Source organism: Salvia splendens, unplaced genomic scaffold, assembly GCF_004379255.2.
Source record: "Salvia splendens isolate huo1 unplaced genomic scaffold, SspV2 ctg604, whole genome shotgun sequence".
Lineage (NCBI taxonomy): Eukaryota > Viridiplantae > Streptophyta > Magnoliopsida > Lamiales > Lamiaceae > Salvia > Salvia splendens.
The window spans coordinates 22,226-27,827 of NW_024599266.1; positions in this window are offsets into that span (position 1 = coordinate 22,226).

Here is a 5,602-nt window from a genome sequence, read left to right on the forward strand (position 1 = left end):
AAGAACCGCGCACCATCTCGGACCAGCTAATGGTCCTCCGGTCGGCCGAGGACCCTCTCTCGGACCAGCCAATGACTTTCACGTCGGAGGAGTCTCCCTCCATAATTTTTCCCTGCAAGAAAGTGGCGAGGAAAACTTTGAAAATGAAGGTGAAGGCACGGAAAAGTACACCAGCCCCTCCCACCAAAGGCACTGGTCGGAAAAGGTTCGTACCCTCACCGATGCCGGAGGACAAGCAACTTAGGAAGAAGATTGATTTCGGGGCCGAAGGGAGCTCGCCAGTCGGAAGTCCAAAATGCAAAGGCCCCATCTTCCCGACGTCGATGGAGCCCTCCCCTAATCCCAACGGTGAAGATGAAGCTAAGATTAATGAAGAACTTGCTGGCGCCAGAACTGTTGGCAACGCTCCGGCCGATGACCTTGCGGCCGGCGCAAACGCGGGGACCGGTGACGGAGGAGAGCACAACCCCCCACATGATGGCTGCTCGGAGAGAGATGGCTCTAGCATGGGTCAAAAGGCCTTGGTGGACGCGCTAGTCAACTTGCCCGAAATGGGCACAACAACAAAATCACTTTCCGAAAGTTCCTTGGCGCCTTGCCACTTCGGAACACCACGAGATGCTGGCCCCAATGCATCCGTTAAGCCCCCAAAACAACAAAAATCTAGCTCCTTTTTGCAGCAACCCAACTTTCCCGAATTGGCTTGGAGACCAAAACCTCCTTCCGAAAGTGGGCTAACTCCTTTCCGTCCCAAGAGCTCACGTGAGACGATTGTCGTGGAGGCCCCAACGCAACCAACAAAGGCCGAAATCATCCACTTAGCCGCCTTGGACTCGGCGGAGATGCTAGACACATTGGTTGCGCAACCTCTCATTACGGCCGGTCACAAACCACTGGAGTTCCCCCTAAACTCTTCGGGATGCATGCAAAGTGTCACACACACACCTCGGGATGGGAATGGACCCTCTCTTGAGGATTTTCCCCCTCTCGAACGAGGACGAACTAGCAAGCTCCGAGCTACGTTTGAGGCTAGTTCGGAACATTACAGTGCGGAGCTCGGCCAGCCGCGACCGAAGTCGAACCCTAACGTCTACCGAGAAAAGCCTTTTATCGAGACGACGAACAAGGCCACGCCTAGTGCCGAGATGGTTGCAGTGACAAGAGACACACCAACACCCAACGATACGCCTATGGATGATGCCGAACAGATCCTCACCGAGAAGGAAAAAGTCGAGAAGATCCACACCGAGAAAGAAAAAGCCGAAAAGCCGAGAATGGAAAAGCCGAGAAGGGCACACAACGGCAACGTAGGTGCCGAGAAGATCCACACCGAGAATGGAGAAGCCGAACTCAACAAACCGAAGAGAAATGGAAACACACCTAAGTCCGCGACGGATGCCGCAACACAAGGGCCGAATGTAGTTAATCAACTTGGGGGGGTAGAAGCTACACCGGGGCCCTCGCCGTGGCCGAAATCGATGGCGGACTTGCTTAAGGGTACCCCGTCGGGCTCGGCGAGTAACACTCTACAAGGCCGGGGTGAAGGCGCCGCAAGCCACCCCGGTCGGCCGAAAACGATGGCGGACATGCTCAAAGGCTCGACTGACCCTACCGGCCCCCAAGCCTTTGAACCGGATAAGCTCCAGAACATTGGATTTGCTTCAGTGTCCGACGGCATCCCGGCCATTTACTTCTCCGGAGCGGAAACTCAAAAGCTTGCTGAGAGCATGGGACACGCCATTGTGGGTAAGTTCTCTCACTCTATCCCTACGGGACTGCAAATCCAAAAGACCCTCGATAATATTAAACTTCGGTGTGGATTTAGTTGGAAGTACATTAATGCTAAACATATTCTCATTCAATGCGAGGACTTGGCGGACTATGCCCGAATCCTTGGAGGCCCAAGGGGTACGCCCGTTTGGCTCATTGACCGACACCCGATGAGGGTCTTCAAATGGTCCCCGGACTTTGATGCTTACTGCGAGTCCCCCATTGCGGCAATTTGGTGCAACCTAATTGGACTCCCCATTCATCTTTTCGACCAATCCGCCTTATTCGCCATCGGCAAGCTTCTCGGCAATCCAATACAAATTGATCGAGCCACGGCAAACAAGACTCGGCTTTCATTTGCCCGAATTTGCGTCGAGATAGACATCACAAAACCACCTACCGAAGAGATAATCCTCGATCTTGGTGGGCGAGAAACGGTGCAGCGAGTCCGATGGGACAAGATACCATCATATTGCCGAGAATGCAAACATGTCGGCCATGCAAGTGAGGTGTGCTATGCGACGGGCAAGAAGGAACGGCCGCCAAAGAGAAACTACCACAACGGCCCGCCAAAACAGCCACAACCCGAGAGACAGACCGAGAAGGGGAAGCAAGATATGGGGAAGAATGCCTCCAGCTCCAACGAATGGAAACATCAGGGGAAGAAGCAAGGCAAGGCCGGTGATCGACCAAACAATAACAAAACAAATGGGGAGGACTCCGGTGATACTTCCTGGGAGGGACCGAACTCCAAGGGTGACTCTACTTTGGGGAGCGGACCGAGCTCCGGAACTCAGAATGCCGGGCTCATTGCCGGGATCGAGATTGGGAAGTCCCCACCGAACCGGGGGAATCCATTGCATCCCACCACCGAACCACCAACACCACGTGGGAACATGGACGTGGAGTGGGGCTCCCCCAATGCGAGGAGCTTGGTCTCACCAGTTCGGCGAGGGAATCCGAGAGGAGGCGCGCGCCATGCTTTGACAAGGGGGCGTGGGTTCTTCTCGGCAAAGAACCACATGAGCACTAACCAATATTATACTCTCATGGAGAACGGAGAATTTGATGTTGAGAATTGTGGGGATGCGGACGAAGACCTTATGGAATTGCACGTGGGGGCCGAGAAGTTAGGAGGCAACAGTTCGGCCGAGGACGCCGAGGAGGTCGCTCCGAACAAAGAGCAACACCGTACTGACTATCAAGGAGGGCCTTCAACCTCTTTGGGTACGCACCCTTCTTGTTAATAATGTCGTACAATCTCATGTTTTGGAACGTGAGGGGGATCGCGAATGCGCCCACTCAAAACGTTCTGAAAAGACTAATTGGTTGTCATAATGTTTTATTTCTTGCAATAATGGAACCGCTCACACAACCGGACCCGGACCGTTTCTCTAAGGCCTTGGGGCTGTCCTTCATTGGTTCGAACACGAACGAGAAGATTTGGATGTTTGCGGAAGAGGGGTCCACTTTTGATATTGAGGTTGACTCGGAACAAATTCTTCACGGGTACCTCAAATCCCACCGCCTTGCTAGGCCGGTGGCCATCTCAGCCGTGTACGCCAAATGTACAAGGGCTGAAAGACATCACTTATGGGACAAGATGAGAGAGATTGCCGGGCCTCTTGAGGGAACACCTTGGATCATCGGTGGCGATTTCAACACCATGCTATCTCACCAAGACAGAGTCGGAAGTGATACCAACCGGCAAGCCGAGATGGTAGATTTTGCGGAGGCAACGGAAGATTGTAGGCTGCTTGACCCTGGTTTTGATGGAGCGGCATTCACTTGGGCCAAGAATGGCCTTTTTGAAAGGTTGGATAGAGTGCTTGTCAGCGAGGATTGGACTAAGACCTTCGAGGCTACTCGGGTTACGAACCTCCCCCGGATTGCCTCGGACCATGGACCAATTCTTGTCAGGTGCACGAAGATGAACACATCCGCTGGAGCCAAGGCTTTCAGGTTCCAGAACATGTGGATCCGACATGAAGGATTCATGGCCGTAGTGCAAAAAGCATGGGAGGAGCCCACGGGGGCGGGTGGAATCCTAAACATTCAAATCAAGCAGGCCAGAGTTAAAAAGGCCCTTAAGGAGTGGAACAAAGAGGTTTTTGGAAACATCCATGCTAATCTAAAAGAAAAGGAGGAAGAAATTGCTCTGGCCCAATCTTGTTTCGAAGCAAGGCCGACTCCGGATCACAGGACAGCGATCAACAAACACATTGCCGAGTACATCCTTTTGCTGAGAATGGAAGAAGATTTTTGGCGACAGAAGGCAGCTTTGAGGTGGCTTGCCGAGGGAGACAAAAATACCCGGTTCTACCAAAGCTGGGTGAAACAAAAGAGGGTTCGTCTCCGCATCCATTCAATACGTGTCAATGGGCAGGAGCTCACCGAGGAAGCCGAGATTAAAAAGTCCGCAGTGGAGTACTTCCAACAACTCCTTGCCCCCAACAATCCGACACTTGAAGATCCAGACCTCGACCTAATCCAGCAGGTCCACTCAGCCGAGCAGTTCGCTGACATCGCAGATGCTCCAAGTGCGGACGAGGTCAGGAGTGCCACCTTTTGCATTTCCGGAGATAGTGCACCCGGACCCGACGGCTTCTCGGCCACCTTCTATCAAGCCTGCTGGCCCATTGTGGGGCCGGAGGTAGTGGAAGCAATCAGACAGTTCTTCAGAGGGGCCTTCCTGCCGAGGAGCATCACGGCCACAAGCATAGTCCTTATCCCAAAGAAGGCATCGCCGGAGTCATGGACCGACTACCGACCCATCAGTCTCTGCAATGTTTTAAACAAGATCATTACCAAGGTACTCACCTCTCGACTCTCTCCTTTCCTCCCACAGGTCATCTCCCCAAACCAAAGTGGATTTGTCAAAGGTCGGCTCCTTAACGACAACGCACTTCTGGCTCAAGAGATGTTCCATGAGCTTGCTAGATGCTCCCCAGCGCCTAATGTGGCAGTAAAGATTGACATGGCTAAAGCCTATGATAGGGTCCAATGGCCATTCCTCTTCAAAGTTTTACGCCGTATGGGTTTCCCGGATTCATGGATTTCACTTATGGAGAGGTGTATTGGGTATTGCTGGTTCTCGGTCCTTGTTAACGGGGCACCCTCGGGCTTCTTTAGATCAACTCGAGGACTTCGGCAAGGAGACCCGATCTCCCCCGCTCTGTTCGTAATCGCTGCGGACTACCTGTCCCGAGCATTAGATAAGCTCATCCTCGGCCAAAAGGACATGACGTTCAAAGCCTCCCGGAGATGCATGGAGATCAGCCATCTAGCCTATGCGGACGACATTATCATCTTCACTCAAGCGGCGGCAAATCCTATGCGCCGGCTAAGAGCCTGTCTCGAAAAATATGAAAGAGTCTCCGGCCAACAAGTCAGCCTCGCCAAGAGTAATTTCTATATTGCCGAGGCCCATGAACATTGGGCAAACTCGATCCAGGCGGAAGGAGGCTTCTCTAGAGGGGCCTTTCCTTTTCTCTATCTCGGAGTCCCTATCTATCGTGGTGCCAAACGCACGGACATGTTCCTCTTTCTACGGGAAAAGATTGCAAGAAGGATCTCAGGATGGGCACACCGTCACCTATCCTTTGGAGGAAGGCTTACGTTGATTAAGAGCACTCTTGAAGCGATCCCCTTGCACATCTTTCAAGCCGTCGAGCCCACGGCCGGTACCCTCAAGCAACTTGATCAACAAATGGCCCGATTCTTTTGGGGGTCTACGAATGAAAAGAAGCGGACCCATTGGATTGGATGGGAACAAATGTGCCGGCCCACTGATGAAGGAGGCCTTGGGATCCGAAAAACTATGGAGGCCCTC